This window comes from Pteronotus mesoamericanus, unplaced genomic scaffold (genome assembly GCF_021234165.1).
Source record: "Pteronotus mesoamericanus isolate MK-2021 breed Mesoamerican mustached bat unplaced genomic scaffold, CSHL_Meso_final contig_94, whole genome shotgun sequence".
In the NCBI taxonomy this organism is placed as follows: domain Eukaryota; kingdom Metazoa; phylum Chordata; class Mammalia; order Chiroptera; family Mormoopidae; genus Pteronotus; species Pteronotus mesoamericanus.
In genome coordinates, this window is record NW_026555285.1 from 1,414,558 (window position 1) to 1,435,372 (window position 20,815).

Below are 20,815 nucleotides of genomic sequence, written 5' to 3' on the forward strand. Positions count from 1 at the left end.
GAACTTATACCCTGAGAATCCTGAACCACCAATTCAAAATAAACTATGCAGCCCAATGTTCATAGCAGTGTTATTTATAATAGTCACGTGCTGGTAAGCGCCAATCAGTAGATGAGTGGATCAAAAGTCTGATACATTACACAATGGAACACTATGCAGCAGAGAGAAAAAAGGAACTCCTACTCTTCACAACATCATGGTTAGAACTGGAGAGTATTATGCTAAGTGAAATAAACCAGGCAGTGAAAGACAAATACCATATGATCTCACCTATAAGTGAAACCTAATCAACCAAGCCAACAAGTGAGCAAAATGGAACCACAGACATGGAAATAAAGAACTAACTGACAATGGCCAGAAGCAGGACGACAGATGACAGGGGAAGGAAGGGGAAGGGGCAAATCAAGAAACATGAATGGAGAACTCATTGAGGGCATGGACAATGTGGGGAGACTGACTATGGGAGTGGGAGGTTGATGGGACAGGGGAGATCATTGTGGAAAAAGGTGGGGCAACTATAACAGTAAACAAGGGTAGCCAAGGGAATCCTAGAGTTCACTGTGAAGCTCTCTACTCCCTACTTCCAACTTTCTTATTTCATAAGAAAACTTAAATCCACATTTGTTTAAGCCACTATCTAGTCAGATTTTCTGTTATTCACAGCTAAATGCTATGCTCATTGATAAACCAATTCCTAAAGAATAAGATAGATGAAAGAAGAAAATATGTATTGCACATGATGGCCACATATCAAGATGATAGACAGGGAAGATCTGGACCACAGCTGAGCCTGTGCCATTCTTTCTAGTTGGTTGGGGTTTTGGGTTTTATTTTTGTTTTTGTTTTTTTGGGGGGCTTAAGTATGACTCTGACCTAGGCTTCAGGTAAAGGAATTTAATTTCACAGGATTCTCTCTCTGGAAGATTTCAATGGGGAATTGAAAGAGGAAAAGAATTCAGACATCAGTATAATATTGGAAAAGTGTAGGAATCCTTCAAAGAAAATAAGAAATTTTATGTTAATCTTAATATTAGCAATAGAGTATATAGCTCAAATGATGTAACATAAATCCATATTAATAATGGCTTATATATGGTAGCCCCTAGCGTTATGAACCAAAACTCTGACATTGTTTCTCCACAGTCTTAAAATGTTGCCCTCATTTGCATGGTCCAAGATGATTCACCATTACTATTCTTTATTACAGGCAGAATAGCAGGATTACAACAGGATAGGGGAAGAAGGGCAAGAAAGACATCTCTCTGTTTAAAAGAGTAGCACATGTCACTTCTGATCACATCCAATTGGCCAGAGCTTGATCAAGAACACTGGCAAGGAACATTAGGAAATGCAGTTGTTAGCTGAGTATTCATAATACCACTTATAAATTATTACTATGGAAGAAGAAAAATAGATATGGCAGAGGTGGGGACTAGTAATCCTGCTGCTACATGGTGTAAGTACATTTCTACATCCATTTCACCTATTGAGAATCTACATACTACTAAGAACAAGAAGCAATTTTTTTTTATTTAATCAAAGCAAGTTTTTTTAAAAAGAAAGTAGGATTTCAAGATCTTAAATTTTAATTAATTTTTTCTCATCTCCAAAAATTCTGTTCATACTTACCTGGCAGGGGAGATACCATGATCACGAAGGTGGTTTTCCCAGGGCGAGGCTTATCCATTGCACTCCGGATGTGCTGACCCCTGCGATTTCCCCAAATGTGGGAAATTCGACTGCATAATTTGTGGTAGTGGGGGACTGCATTCGCGCTCTCCCCTGAGGAAAAAAAAAATTCTGTTCAAGATCCACCTTTCCTGTTAAACATCCCAGAACTATTCCTGGCTCGAAAACCACTCTAATCACGTTCCTAATTTCACCCACAACACATTCTGTCAGTTTGTAGAAGTACGTGACTATGTATATGTGTACATATTTTTTACTGAGCTTAAATGTATTTTTCTCTGATGAGGTAGAAATTACATGGCTCTTTTCCCTGGCTGGTGTGGCTCAGCAGGTTGAGTGTCAACCTGCGAACCAAAAGGTCTCTGATTCAATTCCCAATCAGGCCACGTGCCTGGGTTACAGGCCAGGTGCCCAGTAGGGGGTGCTCAAGGAAACCGTGCATTGACATTTCTCTCTCTCCCTTTCTCCTTCCCTTCCCATCTCTCTCAAAATAAATAAATAAAATCTTTATTAAAAAAAGAAAGAAAGAACATGGCTTTTGAAGTCTGGCTGACATTTATTCAAATCCAAACTCTATGACTAAGTGGTAACATGACTTTGCTGCACATTTCCCCAACCCCACTCCTCAAACACACTGATACCTTTGGTCTCAGGAGAGGGCATAGGTCTAATCCAAACCATTTTTTGACCCTCATCCTCCACCCACTTATTTTAACAGTTATCCTCTCTTGTGTCTTCAATTTCCCTTTCTCCACTACTTAATCTCATCATATAAATGAACTCACACCTCTCCAATTTTTTTTCAAAAATTTCTGTCTCATCTCTATGCCCTATAAGAGAGGTGTTCTCTCAGTGCTACTTCACCATATCGCTTCTTAAAACTGTGTGACCCCTTCCTTGCCTGCTGGTTACACTTATGCTGCCTGATTTCATTCCTCTTCCTAAAATGAACTTGCTCTTACAAAAAGTCCTGATCACTTCTAAAAGCTAATCAGACTGCAGTCTCCAGGAATCGAGTACTTCTTCATTCACAAATGTTTTGTCCTTTGGCTTTCACAACCTCACCCCTCACATCTACCCCTGTTACCCTAGGTTTTTCTTCTGAGAATCTTCCATGACTTCCTCTTTCTCTGCTACTCCATTAGGTTGGTCTGCTCAGAAGTTGTGGTTGACCACCTTCACCTCTCATTCTTCACATTCTTTATGGATGTTCATCCATGCATTAGTCTTCCATAAGTTCCAAATCCACCTCTGTAGAACAGACTCTATTGAATTTTAAGCCATCCTAGTTTTCTTGGGACTAAGAAGTTCTTGAGACTCAGTAATTTCAGTTTTAAGACTAAGAAATTCTCATGCAATCCGGAATGAGTTGATCACCCTAGTAACTCTAAGCAACTAGTATACATTTTTACTTGAATGTCCTATGGGCAACACAAATGGGAAATCATTGTCACATCCCACACCAAACCTGCTCATCTATTTTTCACTATCTTGGTTAATGATGCCTGAACACTGACAGCTCTCTCAGCCACTATGTCTACTGTTCACCAAAACCTGGACAGAATTCAAATGTACTTTCATTGCTTCTGCCTTCTTCCTCTCTTTCTTGAACTATCCTTACTATAACCTAACCATCCTGCCCCCACTCTTCCCCTGAAGTCTGTATAGCCACCCAAAGTAATTTTTCTAGAACCAAAATCTAACCATGTTATCCTCCTGCTTTATTGAACATTCCCATGAAGTTCAAACTCCTTTCATTGGATTCCTACAAGTCCTGCAAAATCTAACTCCTATCTATATCTCCAAAAATCCTCCTTCTGATCTCTTCTACCATCCTTTGTGATCTCCTTACTCCAGACACTGAAATCTTGTCCTTTTCTGAGAAGGGGAATGCTATTTCCACATCCATTATTCTTCTATTTGTATCCTCCCTACTTGTAATGTCCCTTCTTGCTAACTGACCAGCTCTTATAAACCTTCAAGGCTTGTTTCAAGTGCCTTCTTTCCTGAGAAGCCTTCATTGTGTCTAGAATATACCTCTATTATACCTCTTAATACATAAAAATGCAATTACAGATGCATTCACATCTGCCAGACTGGGTATAAAATTCTTGAGAGCAAGAAACCTTGTATATTCATTTCTTATTCAATGAAAATATTTGGAACATACTCAGAACTAAAATATGTTTTTAGTTAACTGATAACATGTCTTGGTCTAGTTCCCCATCTATGAGAAAACAGGGGTTATATCTATCTTAAAGAGTATGTTACAGGCATTAACATATAATAAAGTACTTATCACTCTGCCTAGAATTCAGCAGACCCTTATGTTTATCTTCCCCTTTACTATTGAATTAAGACCTGTATTTTCTACATGTTTTGCTATGTCCTCAGTAGAAGTCTGGTAGATATTTCTAAATGAATGACCCCATGCTGTCATTGAGCATTATGTTAAAATTTAACTTGCACATACCTGATGCTTAAGTAACTCCACTCTTGTGTAGATATTGCAGAGAAACTCTTGCATGTGGGTAATAAGAAATACATGCAAGAAAGTTCCTAACAGCACAGTTTGGAGAGGGGCAGTAAGGAGGGAGAGGAGGGGAAAGAAAGATGGGGGAAATGGAAGGAGGGAAGGAGGGAAGGAGAAAGGAAGGAAGAAAAGAAGGAAAAAAAGAAGAAAGGGAAGGAGAAAGAAAGAAATCCAATATCCAAGAACAGAAGTAGGATACTTTAAAATAATGAAAATGAATCAACTATGCTACACACTTAAACATAATGAACCTCAGAACTTAAGGTTTGCAGGGGGGAAATCAGTGGAATTTCACTTACATAAAAGTTCAAAATTAATACCTAAACTAAGTAATGTATTGTTTAGAAATCTATATGTATTGTAAAACTACAAAGACAAGCAAAGAAATGGTTTTCACAAATGTTCAGTTCAAGATGGAATTGGAAAAAGGTGACTAGGAAGAGTACTGAAGAGTTTCAAATATTTGAGTAATGTTCAGTTTTTTATTCTCTGTGGTAAATAGCAGATTACCCTATTTTTATGTTATTATTACATTATTGTTCTTTAAATTGGACATGCAAGTTATATTGTTTTATAAAAAAGATATACTTTAAATTTTAAAAACTGCTTTTTTACAGAGAGGCTAAGTAAGTTTTTCAGGTCATACTAAAAAATAACAAAGACAAGAGATTGGAAAGATGGCAGAGGAGTGAAAGGGAGTCACGCTGACCTCCTCCCAAAACCTAACTGGAATTGCAACTACATAATGGGGTAATCACCTGGAAAGCAGTGGAGCGATAGTGGGAGAGGAGCCTTGGTGCCGCGGACAGTGGATTCTACTCTCACACATCCCAACGGGTGCGAATTGCGGTGGAGGCTCGAGAGGGTGGGCTGGGTGCCCACGGGCACTGGCACCAGAGGGACATTGAAACGGCCAGTTAGCGTCCCCCTGAGAAGAACGGGGTCTGAATCATAAACAGGAACCCCTAAACTACAGCAGCTAAAGCCGAGAAAATACAGACAAAACGCAACCCCAAAAAGCTTAGGGATGCTCTCTGCAAGAAACAGGTGGCTAGGGATGCAAAAAGACATTTAAAGGGCAAACGCAAAAGTTGCAGTGGCAGCCACCCTCCTTGATCGCTGGGTAGAGGCGGCAGCAGGGTGGGCTGGTGACTGGGAAAAGACTGGTCAGGAAAACTTTGTGAAGAGAACTGACACTGCGGCCGGTGGAGCCCAGGTGATAACGCACTTCCCACTCTGCAGCTACCATCTCGCTCAGGCATAAGGGAATCAATTAACCTGCCTTTTGTGCGTTCTGCACACAGCTTGAACGCGTGTGAGCTACGGGGCTGAGTGCAGACTGGCTGGGAGAGCCTTGAGGAGACTGGAGACAGAGGCCTTGGGGAAAGAACGGAAGGAGGAACTGGGGAGTCCCAATTCCCTCCCCGTTCAGTAGTCTCCATTGTGGGCTGGAAAGGCGCGACCCCAAAGAGGCAGAAGCGGGGCGCACATGAACCAGACTGCGTGCGATTGAAACGCAGTCCGCACAGGGGTTGGATCCTTGGCCGAAGGGGTCACAGAACTGCCCAGAGGCCCCTGAGGGGAGACTAGAAACGGAGGCATTGGGGAAAAAACGGGAAGAGGAACCGGGGAGTCCCGACTCCTTCTCCTTGCCGTAGTCTCCATTGCGCGGGATGAGGCCACAACCCCAAAGAGCCAAAAGCTGAAAAGCAAACATAGACACCCCCAAAACACCCAGAGAAGGCGCGCACACCTGCGCCGAGTGACCGGCGAGGGTTGGCGAGTGTGTGTGTGACCCACGCGGGTTGGCGAACGCTTGCACCTGCCGGCAAGGCCTCACACAGACTGGCACCCATACGGCCTGCGAGGGATTGCACAGAGGGGCAAGGGCAGGCATAAATTGACCTACCCGCCGTGATTGCGGAGGAGCCCACAAAATAAGTAGAGCTACCCAGAGTCCCTGGAGGAGAGACCAGAAAGAGGATTAACCGGAGAGTCCTAGAGCTGATTTCCTCCCATTTCGGTAGTCCCCATTTAGCAAGGGCAAGTAACGCAACCAAAGAGCCAAAAACGGGGAAAACACACAATAGAAGACCCTAAACTGACCAGTGATGCGAAGCTCGCGTGCCAGGGAGCCCAGTTGAGTACAGGAGGTCGCGAATAAGCCCCCTGGTCTGGGGCAAGCACATGCGAGCCCAGGCAGGTGGGGGACACTGCCGATCTGGGAACGCGCTCAAGGAGCCCGCGTGAGAGCGCAGAGAGATCCCAAAAAATAGCTCAGCCCTGACCGAAGGGGTCACAGAGCTGCTCCAAGCAGGAGTCAGACACAGGCATTAGACTCCTGAAAGGCTCAAACAAACAACCCAAGGCCCTATAGGGTCAACAAATGACATCATCATAGGCAAGCCCAGAAAGAAAAGTAAAGGACAAAAATACTTAACAGACTCTCACAAAAATGGGAAGAAAAAGAAGTTCCCCTCAAATGAGTGGAAAAGGGGACTCCCCACAGAGAGAGCTAAATGAAATAGAGGCAAGGGAATTATCAGATATGGAATTCAAAACAATGGTTCTAAGGAAGCTCAATGAGCTCAGCCAGCTCAAAGAAAACTATGAGAAACTGCAGAGAAACTATCAGGATCTTACAGCAAACTTTACCAGCCTGGAAAAGGACATAGAAACTATCAAGAAGACACAAGAGGATATGAAGAATACCATTTCTGACTTGAAGAACACAGTAGAAGGAATCCAAAGCAGGCTGGATGAAGCCGAGGATCGAATCAGTGAGATGGAGGACAAGGTGGAAAAAAGCTCCCAGAAAGAACAAGAAATGGAAAAATGGCTCAAAAAGAATGAAGAAGCATTTAGGGAAATGCAGGACAACCTGAAACGCAATAATATCCGTATAATAGGGATACCAGAAGGAGAAGAAGAGGAGCAAGGGATAGAGAACCTCCTCAAAAAAGCAATGATAGAAAATTTCCCTAATTTGAGGAGAGAAAGGCTCTCATGGATCCAGGAGGCACAGAGGACCCCACTCAAGAAGGACCCAAGGAGGTCTACTCCAAGACACATCATCATTAAATTGGCAAATGTCAAAGACAAAGAGAGAATCCTCAAGGCAGCAAGGGAGAAGGAGAAAGTAAAATACAAGGGGGCCCCGATATGCCTAGGAGCTGACTTCTCAAGAGAAACACTACAAGCCAGAAGGGAATGCCAACAAATATTCCAAGCCATGAAAAGCAATGGCCTACAGCCAAGGCGCTCTACCCAGCTAGGCTCTCCATTAAAATAGAAGGAGAAAAACGGAGTTTCCCAGACAAGAGAAGACTAACAGAATACATCTCTACCAAACCAGCACTCCAAGATATGCTAAGGGGACAGGTTTAAGCAGATGAAGGAAAAGAATGAGACAGAGAGGAACACAAGTACAAAGAGAAAAGATGAGTAACTTTATATCAGTAATATCTCTCAATGTGAATGGACTAAATGCCCCAATCAGAAGACACAGGGTAGCTGAATGGATAAGAAAACATGACCCACACATATGCTGCCTACAAGAGACCCACCTCAGAGCAAAAGACCTACTCAGATTGAAAGTAAAGGGATGGAAAAAATTTTCCAAGCAAATGGGCAAGAGAAAAAGGCTGGGGTTGCCAGACTTGTATCAGACAAAGTAGATTTCAAAACAAAGGCCATAAAGAGAGACCCAGAGGGGCACTTTATCATACTTCAAGGAAGAATCTATCAAGAAGACATCAACATTGTAAACTTATATGCTCCCAATATAGGAGCCCCCAAGTTTAGAAGGAAATTGTTGGATGACTTCAAAAAAGATATAGACAACAACACACTGATAGTAGGGGATTTCAACACTGCCTCTGTCAAAAATGGACAGATCTTCCAAACAAAACATTAATAAACATATCGTGGTGCTGAATGACACACTGAATCAAAGAGACTTAACTGACATATATAGAACCTTACATCCCAAAGAAGAAAAATACACATTCTTTTCAAATGCTCATGGCAGTTTTTCAAAGATAGACCACATGATAGGACACAAAGCAAGCCTCAGCAAATTCAGGAAAATTGAAATAATACCAAACTTTTTCTAAGACCACAAGGCCTTGAAACTGGAATTCAAACTCAAAGGGAAACTTCAAAAACTTGCAAACTCATGGAGACTGAACAGTAGGCCATTAAACAACGAATGGACAATAATGAGAGAAGAAGAGAAATCAAAAAATTTCTGGAAACAAATGAAAATGAACAGACAACTGTCCAAAACCTATGGGACAAGCAAAGGCAGTCCTGAGAGGGAAGTTCATAGCAATACAGGCTTACCTTAAAAAGATTGAAACATTTCAAATAAAAGACCTAACACTACAACTTCAAGAACTGGAGAAACAACAACAAATAAATCCCAGAGCAAGTAGAAGGAAGGAAATAGTCAAGATGAGAGCAGAACTGAATGACATAGAGATGAAAAGAACAATTCAGAGGATCAACCAATCCAGAAGCTGGTTCTTTGAAAAGATAAATAAAATTGACAAGCCTTTAAGCAGACTCATCAAGAAAAAAGGGAGAGGACCCAAATTAATAATATCAGAAATGAAAGAGGAGAAATAACAACTGATACCACAGAAATACAAAGGATCATCAGAAACTACTATGGACAATTATATGCCAAGAAATTTGAAAATCTTGATGGAATGGACACATTTTTAGAAAAGTATAATCTTCCACACTGAAGGTGGAAGAAACAGAAAGCTTGAACAGACCGATAACAGCTGGGGAAATTGAAGCAGTAATCAAGAAACTCCCAGCACACAAAAGCCCAGGGTGGGACAGTTTCCCAGGAGAATTTTACAAAACATTTAAGGAAGAGATAACCCCTGTCCTTCTCAGACTATTCCAAAAAATCCAAAGGAGGGAAGACTCCCAGACTCTTTCTATGAGGCCAGCATCACCCTGATCCCAAAACCAGATAAAGACCCTAAAAAGAAAGAAAACTCCAGGCCAATTTCGCTGATGAACATAGATGCTAAAATCCTCAACAAAATATTGGCAAACCGCATCCAGCAATACATTGAAAAGATTATCCACCACGATCAAGTGGGATTCATCCCAGGGATGCAGGGATGGTTCAATATACGGAAATCAGTAAACGTGATACATCACATCAATAAAAGAAAGGACAAAACCCACATGATCATCTCAATAGATGCAGAAAAAGCATTTGACAAGGTACAGCACCCATTTATGATCAAAACACTCAGCAAAATGGGAATAAATGGGGCATTCCTCAACGTAATAAAGGCCATATATGAAAAACCTACAGCCAATATCATACTCAACGGGCAAAAACTGAAAGCTTTCCCGCTAAGATCGGGAACACGACAAGGATGTCCGCTCTCACCGCTTCTTTTCAACATCGTATTGGAAGTCCTAGCCACAGTGGTCAGACAAGAGAAAGAGATAAAAGGCATCCAAATAGGAAAGGAGGAAGTAAAGCTATCATTGTTTGCAGATGACATGATAGTGTACATAGAGAACCCTGTAGACTCTACCAAAAAACTCCTCAACCTCATAAGTGAATTTGGCAAAACAGCAGAATACAAAATCAACATTCAGAAATCAAAGGCGTTTCTGTACACCAGCAATGCAATAGAAGAAGAAGAAATCGGAGAAAATATACCACTCGATATAGCACAAAAAAAGATAAAGTACCTAGGGATAAAATTAACCAAAGACACAAAAACCTGTACACAAAAAACTATACAACATTGAAAAAAGAAATTAAGGAAGACACAAATAAATGGAAGCATATACCATCCTCATGGATTGGAAGAATTAATATCCTCAAAATGTCCACACTACCCACAGCAATTTATAGATTCAACGCAATCCCTATTAAGATACCAATGACGTATTTCACAGAAATAGAACAGACATTTCAAAAATTTATATGGAACCATAAATGACCCTGAATAGCCGCAGCAATTTTGAGAAAGAAAAACAAAGTAAGAGGGATCACAATACCGGACATTAAACTCTACTACAAAGCCACCATACTGAAAACAATCTGGTACTGGCACAAGAACAGACCCATAGACCAGTGGAACAGAATAGAAAGCCCAGAAATAAGCCCAGGTCTCTATGGACATCTAATATTCGACAAAGGGGGCAGAAGCATAAAATGGATCAATAACAGCCTCTTCAACAAATGGTGTTGGGAGAGCTGGACGGCTACATGCATATAATTGAAATTGCATCATCAGCTGACACCATACACAAAAGTAAACTCAAGATGGATCAAAGACTTAAATATAAGTCGCAACACCATCAAAGTCCTAGCGGAGAACATTGGCAGGAAACTCTCAGATATCCCACGCAGCAATTTTTTCACCGATATGTCTCCTAAAGCAAGGGACATAAAGGAAAGAATAAACAAGTGGGACCTCATCAAAATAAGAAGCTTCTGCACGGCGAAAGAAAACATCAGCAAAACGAAAAGGGAGCCAACCGTATGGGAAAATATATTTGCTAATGATACATCAGATAGAGGTTTGATCTCCAAGATATTAAGGAACTCACTCAACTCTACTCCAAGAAGACAAACGATCCAATCAAAAAATGGGCAAAAGACCTGGGCAGATGCTTTTCTAAGGAGGAGATACAGAGGGCCCAGAGGCATTTGAAAGGATGCTCAGCATCACTAGCCATCAGAGAAATGCAGATCAAAACCACCATGAGGCACCACCTCACACTGGTCAGAATGGCCATCCTAAACAGATCCACAAACAACAGGTGCTGGCGAGGCTGTGTAGAAAAGGGAACCCTAGTACACTGTTGGTTGGAATGCAGACTGGTGCAGCCACTATGGAAAGCAGTGTGGAATTTCCTCAGAAAACTGAAAATGGAACTGCCTTTTGATCCAGCGATTCCCCTGCTGGGACTATACCCTGAGAACACCAAAACGCCAATACAAAAGAACCTATGCACCCCAATGTTCATAGCAGCACAATTTACAATAGCCAAGTATTGGAAGCAACCTAAATGCCCATTAGTAGATGATTGGATCAAAAAATTATGGTACATATACACAATGGAATGCTATGCAGCAGAAAGAAAAAAAGAATTACTAAACTTTGCGACAGCATGGATGGAACTGGAGAGCATCATGCTAAGCGAAATAAACCAGGGGGCGAAAGACAAATACTATATGATCTCACCTATAAGCGGAACCTAACCAACAATGCAAAGATGCAAGAAAAATATGACCAGCAACACTGAAAGGAAAAGAAATCAACAGAGACAAGAGGGAAAGGGGGGCAGGGAAAGGGAAGGGACGGGGAAAGTCAAGGAACATATAGCAAGTACTCATGGACAAAACCAAAGGGGAAGAGCTGAGGGAGGGAAGGTGGGAGAGGGCAAGGGAAAGAGGTGGGGGGGAGGCAGAGACAAATGTATTTAAAAAGTAAATAAATTAAAAAAAATAAATTAAAAAAAATAAAAAAATAAAAAATAACAAAGACAAAAAAGGAACACAAGTCTGTCTGATCATAAAGTTTATGCTGTTTTTATCACTTTACATACACACTGTGCTCCAAATATTGCACTTACATAAAAGTTGCATGTCTTTAGCTCAAGTTTTCATTGATGGATGACTGGATAAATAAAATATGGTTTAAACACATAATGAAGTATTATTCAGCCTTAAAAAGAGAGGAATTTGGACACATGCTACACAAAGATGAACCTTGAGGACTCATGCTATATAATAAATTAGCCACACACACAAAAAAAGAAGGCAATTAACATGGTCCTCCTGCTGATCAGTGTTGGATGTTTTCAGAGCAACTGATCCACACCTTGTGCACCTCCCACTGTCTCCTGTCAAAAGACTAAGCTGACTGTGTAGCTATCTTTCTTTGTCTCATAATCATGTCCACCAATGAGAATGCTAATTCACCAGCTGCCTTCCTTAACAGATTTAAGAACAAGGGAAAAGACAGAAATGAGGCGTCGCTGAATAGAATTTAATGTGGAGCTGAGAAAAGCTAAGAAGGATGAAGAGATGCTGAAAAGAAGAAATGTAAGCTCATTTCCTGATGATGCTACTTCTCCACTGCAGGAAAACCATAACAACCAGGGTGCTACAAATTGGTCTGTTGAGGACATTGTCAAAAGGATAAATAGCAACAATTTTGAAAGCGAGCTTCAAGATACACAGGTTGCAAGGGAACTGCTTTCTAGGGAAAAACAGCCACCCATAGACAACATAATTCAAGCTGGTTTGATTTCACAATTTGTGTCCTTCTTGGGCAGAACTGATTGCAGTCCCATTCAGTTTCAATCTGCCTGGGCCCTCATTAACATTGCTTCTGGTACATTAGAACATACCAAGGCGGTAGTAGATGGAGGTGCTATCCCAGCATTCATTTCTTTGTTGGTATCTCCCTGTGCTCATCAGTGAACAAGCTGTATGGGCTCTAGGAAATAATACAGGTGATGGTTTTGTTGTCCAAGACTTGGTTATCAAGTGTGGTGCAGTTGATCCACTGATGGCTCTTCTTGCAGTTCCTAATATGTCATCTTCAGCATGTGGTTACTTATGTAATCTTACCTGGAAACTTTCAAACCTTTGTCACAGCAAGAATTCTGCATCCCCCTTAGATGCTTCCTACTTCAGATTCTTCCTACTTCAGACCATCTCCTGCATCATAATGATGCAGAAGTGTTAGTAGATAGCTGTTGAGCCATCTCCTATCTTACTGACAGTCCAAATGAATGGATTTAAATAGTGGTGAAAACAGGAATTGTGCCCCAGCTTGTGAAGCTCCTGGGAGCTACTGAATTGCCAAGTGTGACTCCTGTGCTAAGAGCCATAGGAAATATTGTCACTGGGACAGATGAGCAGACTCAGGGTGTAATAGATGCAGGAACACTTTCTGTCTTTCCCATTCTGCCAACGAGCTCTAAGGCTAATATTCAGAAGGAAGCTACATGGACAATATCAAACATCACAGCTGGCCACCAGGACCAGATACAGCAAGTTTTGGATCATGGATTAGTCCCACTCTTCATTGTTGTTCTGTCTAAGGCAGACCTTAAGACACAAAAGGAAGCAGTATGGGCTGTGACCAACTATATGAATGGTAGAACAGTTGAACAGATTGTATACCTTGTTCACTGTGGCATAACAGAACCATTGGTGACCCCCTTAACTGTGAAAGATACCAAAATTATTCTGGTTATTCTGGATGCCATTTCAAATATCTTCCAGGCTGCTCAGAAACTAGGTGAAACTAAAAAACTTATTATAATGGTTGAAGAATATAGCGGTTTAGACAAAATTGAAGCTCTACAAACCACGAAAATGAATCTGTATACAAAGCTTAATTAAACTTGATTGAGAAGTATTTCTCTGTAGAGGAAGAAGAAGATCAAAATGTTGTGCCAGAAACTGCCTCTGGTGGCCATACATTCCAAGTTCAGGATGGCACTCCTGGGACCTTTAACTTTTAGATTGTACAGCTAAGGCATAAAATGTTGTTTGTTTTGTATGTTTGTCTATAAGTTTGTCTTAACTTATAGACAAACATACAAAACAAGAGTTCTCTACTAAGAACTCTTTTTAAATGTGGTTTGTTATTGTAGCACTTTTTACAATGAAACTACACTTGAAGAGTTCCAAACTGTACATACCGTATAAAACTTCTCTCAGTGGGTTTCTTATTTCTATGTGAAATTTCCTACCTTACAGTGTCCTTTAAACAAAGATTAAGTTCCACCAAGAAAGAAAAAAGACAATTACTTATATGATTCCACTTATATGTATGATTCCACTTATATGAGTCACCCAGAATAGTCAAGTCCATAGGAACAGAAAGTAGAATGGTGGTTGCCAGGAAAATGGGTATTTTAAAATATTATTGTGTAATGATTTAGAGTTTCAGTTTTGAAAGACGAAAAGAGTTCTGAAGATGGGTGGGGGTAATTATTGTACAATTGTGAATGTACTCAGTGCCACCAAACCAAATACTGTATTTTGCCATGTATAATATGCACTTTTTTGCCCAAATTTTTTAGAGAAAAGTAAGAATGTACAATTATACATGGGCATAATGATTACATAATCCTGTCTCTAATGCACACAAAAATGTGGGTAGGCATTATACATGGCAAAATACAGGTACTTAAAAATGATTGAAATGATAACTTTGTGTTATGTGTATTTTACCACAATTTTTTAAAAAGTTGACTATCCTTATCTGGAATAGCATCAAGGTGAGTGGAATTTAGTGGCAGAACACAGAAAAAAAGCTACTTCCTGATTGTCATGCATGGCCCAGTAGTTTACAGCCAACCTCTTCTTCTAGCTGCACCATCACCTGAGTTTCTGGGCCATGGCTGCCTGGAAGTTGGTGTTTCAACCAAGACAACTGCCATTCCTCTTTTGCCCCTGGCCTTATCCCCATGGTGATGGAAGGGAATGTAGGATAGATGCCAGATGACAGATGAGTAAAAGGGCAAGATCTGAGGTTGAGAAAAACAAGAAATAAGGGGATAGAAGGTGCTGCTGAAGCTGACCTGGTACTCAGGGGTCTGTGGGCCTAATCATGTGAGCCTCTCAGTCTCCAGCCACATGGTGAGAGGCACAAGAACAGAAAAGGATCAGAAATCAAGGAGGAAATGAGAAACATAAATCAGCACTTGGAATGCTCCAGAGAAGAAGCCAGAAATTGCTACAGAGCTAAGCCAAGAGCCTTACCAATCCTCAAGAAGAATGACTTAGCTCATGTCTAATTTAGCAAATCATACAACTAAAACACAACAAAAGGACAAATGTATACAGACACTTTACAAAACATGATGCTGAGAGAGATACAGTTTAATCTTCTGGATAATTTGTCTATACAAAATCAAGAAGCCAGTTTCTAGATGATTGACTTAATTCTTTGTGTCTGAATTTTTGTCATCATGCTGACCCTGCCTCAGAAACCCCTCTGCAGGCTGACATTCTGACACTCTTTTTCCATTACATTAAACCTACTATACAGTTATCTTAAGAATTATTATAGCCAGTCAAGATCATATATATTAAATTAACATTTAAAGATGAAATATCACTGAGATAACAGTATTCCTAAGCACTCCTGAAGCATTTTATGTATGAAAATTCTTAGAATTCCATTGTCAGATAATCCTCCAAGTAGCCCTAAGAAGGAGGTAGATGACTATTAAGTGATCCTTTATCCAACAGGAGAAATTGAGGCACAGAAAAGCAAAGGAACTGGTCAAGATCACACATAAAAGATTAATTTAAGAGCTGTTGTAACCATGCAAACTGGGCTTTGGTTGCCTGGCACCTTTATATATGACCCAATGATTTGTGTTGAAAGAAACAGGTTTTTATTAACAGTGTTCCAACCTTGGTGTGCTGAGAGCACTACTGCTCTGCACACTTCTGTTCCAAGAGACCCAGAACTCGTCTTGCTCCCCTAAAGGTTATAAGCCAAAACTGCGCTCAGAAGTTCCCCATTTCCTTATCTGTCCCTAAGCCAGCCATGCAAACAGACCTCCCCCCTCTCTGGAATATGCACTTGTGAGTTTCAAAGTCACCATCTTCTCGCAGCAGCTCTCTCTTTCAGGATCTGGGGTGCACGGCTCTTGGTCTCTACATAGCAGTCCAGAAACCATGTGCTGTGCTACACTGGATCACAGTGTTCCAGAAGCTGGAACCCAGGAAGCTCATGTCCCAGTGTGGAACCCTGGATCCAGGCATGGGCTCCCATCCTTGCAGGGTCTAAGCCCTTGATGAGCCCCCTACTAAGAGAATGACTTCTCCATACCAAGCACCCATTCCAAATGCAAAAGTGAGAGAGAGAGAGAGAGAGAGAGAGAGAGAGAGAGAGAGAGAGAGCATTTCCAGCCTTTGTTTTTAAAAGGCCCTCCTGAAGCCAATGGGAGTATCCAGCTTTTCCTGCAGTGCGTCAGTGTCTGCTATTTTTGTCAGCTTCCCAGTGTCTTTAACCCTCTTTCTGCTGCCATCTCTAGTCAGGACAAAAGTTTTCCTACCATGCACTAACATACATGCGTCTGTTCATCCAGGGTTGGGCATCTGCCCTCGAAGCTGGCACTGTGTGAGTTACCCCCCTTAACCCTACCCCTCTATGTTGAGTGACTCTGCCAACCCCACCTCATTCTCACAGTTAGGTTATCTTAGTTTACAATTTTCCCGGGCAGCAGCTTCCTCCTGCAGCCCCTTCTTTCAGGAAGGCACTGGCTATTTCATCCTGCTTTTGTTATGTAATGTGCCTTAAGCGCTGTGCCTTCTGCTCCATCAGCAACCTTCCCACCCCCCTACTTTTTTGCTTTGGGGGTTCCCCTGTTTTCCAGGGATCTCTGCTTCAACCTACCCCATTACACTATAATGAAACTTCCCAATGCCCCAAACTCAAGATGGGGCTTTGTAGGTTGAGTCACGGTACCTTTCTAAGAGTGTCACAGAAGACTAGCATGACTCTGGCTGCTCACCTTCTCCAATAAGGTAGAATCAGATCCAGCACATATTTCAGAGGTCTTAGAAGGTTTTTCTCACACTGGGCTTACTTTCAATCGGAAGGTCCCCCAAGTGATCAGATCCTCTAAGCCTAACTCAAAGGGGGATGTTGATGTAGACTAGACTGTGTCTTATTCCTATTTCCACTCCAACACAGACCAAAATGTCAGGTTTAGCCTCAGTAAAACATCAGCTATATTGGAGCCCCATGATGCACTTTCATCTCTGGTATCCAATCTCATCTCATTCCCACCCTTCAGCACACATATCACACAACTTCAGATCCAAGGTTAGTGCAGGATGGTGTATACATAGACAGGGTAGGTTTTTAAGTAACATACACAAGGCTGTGTTGAAAAAGAACTGGCAAGTATGCATGCATGCGCGCGCACGCGCGCTTGTGTGTGTGTGTGTGTGTGTAAAAAATAAGAGTTGGTAATAGTCATTAGTCCTGCGATTTCTTTCTTTTTATCACAGTAGCTTTTCTTGGGGTAGTTCTCAGTTTGAGTGTTTGACAAAGACCTGAAGTCAAATCATCTTCAGTAATAGTCACATAACGGATGCAACTTCCTGCATAGACAATCAGTCTCCTTAGGGAATCTCTAAGGCTTTGAATAAAACTGAATCTCAAAGAACAAGACAAAGTCCAGGTGTTGGGAAATCACAGGTGATGCTAAGCACCTCTAAAATGTACTAGCTTGACAGTCCCACATAGATCATCATTTAATTAGTCTATAAAATCTATGAAAAAGAGTAATAAGCATTCTCAATATTGAGTTGCCATTGTTATCTTGGAAAAGTTTTACATTTTTTAAAAAAATGTTTTAAGCATGAAATGTCAAGAAAAGAAGGACTGGAATCCCACATGGCACTCCAGTTGCTCTCTCTCAGTGGCTCCACTGTGCATTTGGGATATTGGTGTTCTACCGACTATGGTTTTCATCACCATTTTCAGATAGTGCTATGTATCTTTAGTTAATTATTTACCAACGTGGCTACCTCCCAGCTGTATAAGGTTGTATGCACCAGAGCTGGCTACCCACTCCAGAAAACTGAGGACCACCTTGTTCCCATCACCATGGAATGGCTAAGAGATTAAACTATTTAGTTGTGTGGTCCTCCTGACCAGGATGGCATTGGACACATTCTTAATAATAATGTCTGCCCAAAGCCTAAATCACTAAAAGTAACTTTTCATAATCAAGGGCCAACAAATCTCAGGTTTGAAACAATGTCATGTTGTTTTTCTATCTTTAACTCCAGTTCATCAATGGCAGAAAATTTAATCTAACCATTTCTAGATAATCTCAAACTTTTGGGGTTTCCTGAATCATTGTTGCTTTTTTTAAGTTAATTCCAGATTCTCTCTTTACCATCCTTTTCTCCTTCTCCCCTAAGCTGAGCTGAGTTACAAAGGGTTTATAGAATGTCTTGGTAGCGGTATTGAAGGTAAGGATGGTTTGGGTCTAAGACCGTCCTTTCTCTTCTCCATGATACCTAAGTTGTTTAGTCTCACCTAACAACAGCAGTCTTTCCAGGCTGGCACTGATGAGGTATCTGTATACCCACCTTGTCTTTATCTATGGGGCCAGTACCACTTTTTGCTGCAAAGATCCCTGGGTAGAACCCTAAGACCCACTCCATTCCATTGGTTCTCCTATTTACTGATGCTACTTAGTGTGGTCCTTCCTTTTTCCTTCATCCAATTTTCATGACTTCTATGGGACACAGGAAAACGCAGCTGTTTACAGGGTATCAGAAAACCAGACGGGTTGGTTGGACTTTCTCTTTGCCTGGCATCCAATGACACTGTATTAATGTTCAGTTTCCACTCATGGCTGCATAGAAACCTGTACAGAGGGAGCATTCTACCAGGGCTTGAGAAGAATAAGGTTCACACCCTCTCTGTTCTTGCATGCACCTTCTCTGTATGTTGTTTTATACAAAGTAAGAAGCAGGGCCTGAACACACAGTCTCCTCTATGATATCCACAGCCTAACTCTCAAACTCTCTTGCAGAGGGCTTTGTCACTTCTCTGTTGGAAAAAAAAATTTCTGCAATTTGTTAGTTTATACAAAAAAAAATAATTTATTGAATACTGGGTGGTTCACAGAATCATCAGGAAGAATAGAGAATCAACTGAGACAGCAGAAACCAAATGCTGCAGAGTTAAGGCCCTGTCACCACTGTGACTAATCACTAACTATTCCTGAAGCTCTGGGTCACCACCTTCACACAAATCTTGGGCAGGAGCATAGCTGACACACCTACATGCTGGCTGCCAATTAGCAGAAAGATGGAGCATCCACAGTGGGAGACAGGAGACTGCCTTCCACCAAAACTCATGTGCTATACAGATACACAAAACGAAAGGGTCTCAGAACTCTGCAAGGATCAGGGTTTTTTAAAACTAAGAGGTAGAAATTTGAATTCATTGGTCTTTAGTGTTTTATATAGTGAAAAGGGAATTCTCTGACTCCCTTTTATCTAGCTGCCTAAACAATAGGAGATCATAAGGTGAAAGGGAGTGTGAAAGAAAAAAATGTAAAATAACAAATAATGATGTATAGGTACCCCCTGACTTATGATAGTGCTGTGTCCCAATAATTATATCATAACTTGAAAATATTACCATATAATCTCACCTATAAGTGGAACCTAACCAACAAAACAAAGATGCAAGGAAAATAAGACCAGCAACAGTGAAAGAAAGAAAAAAGAAACCAATAGAGTCAAGAAGGAAGGAGGGAGGGGTGCATGGGGAAAAGGAAGGGAAGAGCCAAGTCAAGGAACATATAGCAAGGACTCATGGACACAGCCAAAGTGGGGAAGGATTGAGGCTAGAAGATGGGGGAGGGAGGACAGGGGAAAGTGGTGGAGAAAAGGCAGAGAGAAATGCATTTGAACAAAAAAATAAATTAAAAATAAAAAAGAAAATATTGTAAGATGAAATGCATTTAATACACCTAACTTACTACACAGCTTAGCCAAGCCAGTTTCCACTGAATGTAATCACTTATGCATCATCATAAAGTAGAACCATCATAAGTTGGGGACTATCTGTACTGTCTCACAGATTTCATCTCCCTAATTTTTTTTTAAATCATGTTTATTGTACTACAGTTGTCTCAATTTTTTCCTCTTTGCCCTACTCCACCCATCCCACATTCCCACAGTCAATTCCATTCTGTTGTCCATGTCCATGGGTCATTCATACATGTTTTTTTTATCTAGTCCCTTCTCCTTCTTCTCACCATTGTCCTCCTTCCCAATCCCCTCTGATCACTTTCAATCTGCTCCATGTTTCCATGCCTGTGGTTTACTTTGTTCATTAGTTTATTTTGTTGAGTAGATTCCACTTATAGGTGAAATCATATGGTACTTGCCTTTCACTGACTGGCTTACTTCACTTAACATAATATGTTCCAGTCTTAATAATGTTGTTGCAAAAGGTGGGAGTTCCTTGTTTCTTTTTTTTTTAAGTGCAGATTGATTTTATTTATTTACTTTTTTAAATGTTGAAATCCATTATAAAACATTAAAAAATGTAATTCCATTATAAAGTCTCAGCAATTAAAACATGACACCAGAACAGAAATAATCAAGTAGATCAATGAAATAAAATGAGCATTCTAGAAACAAATGTACATATCTAAAAATGTAATAAATGATTTAATTAATATTTCAAATCAATGGGGAAAATAAGATTTACTCAACAAATAAGGTGCATGGACCACTATTACTTGAAATAAAACAAATATAGCCCTATTTCACACATTATACAAAAAATATCCAAGCGAGTGAAAAATCAATATGTAAAATTTAAGGAGCTTTAGGAGAAAATACAAATAATATTTTTTTGTCCCGAAGTAACATATTCCAACCTAGAAACTATAAAGTAAAATATTGACATATGACTACATTAAACATTTAAGACTATACAGTAATATACATATAAAAAAGTTAAATGACAAGTGATAGAGTAGAAAAGTGTTTGCAACATCTAATGAAGGGTTAGTAGTGGT

The 20,815-nt window shown here is 40.6% G+C and overlaps 1 non-coding gene and 1 pseudogene across 1 annotated transcript; both read left to right on the forward strand.

Moving 5' to 3' along the window:
• Window positions 1-1,621: 1,621 nt before the first annotated feature.
• LOC129081196 (U1 spliceosomal RNA) lies at window positions 1,622-1,785 on the forward strand. The gene has a single exon (XR_008530268.1). It is a non-coding gene; the product is annotated as a U1 spliceosomal RNA (small nuclear RNA).
• Window positions 1,786-12,169: 10,384 nt separating this feature from the next.
• Window positions 12,170-13,753, forward strand: LOC129081068 (importin subunit alpha-1-like; annotated as a pseudogene).
• Window positions 13,754-20,815: the final 7,062 nt, after the last annotated feature.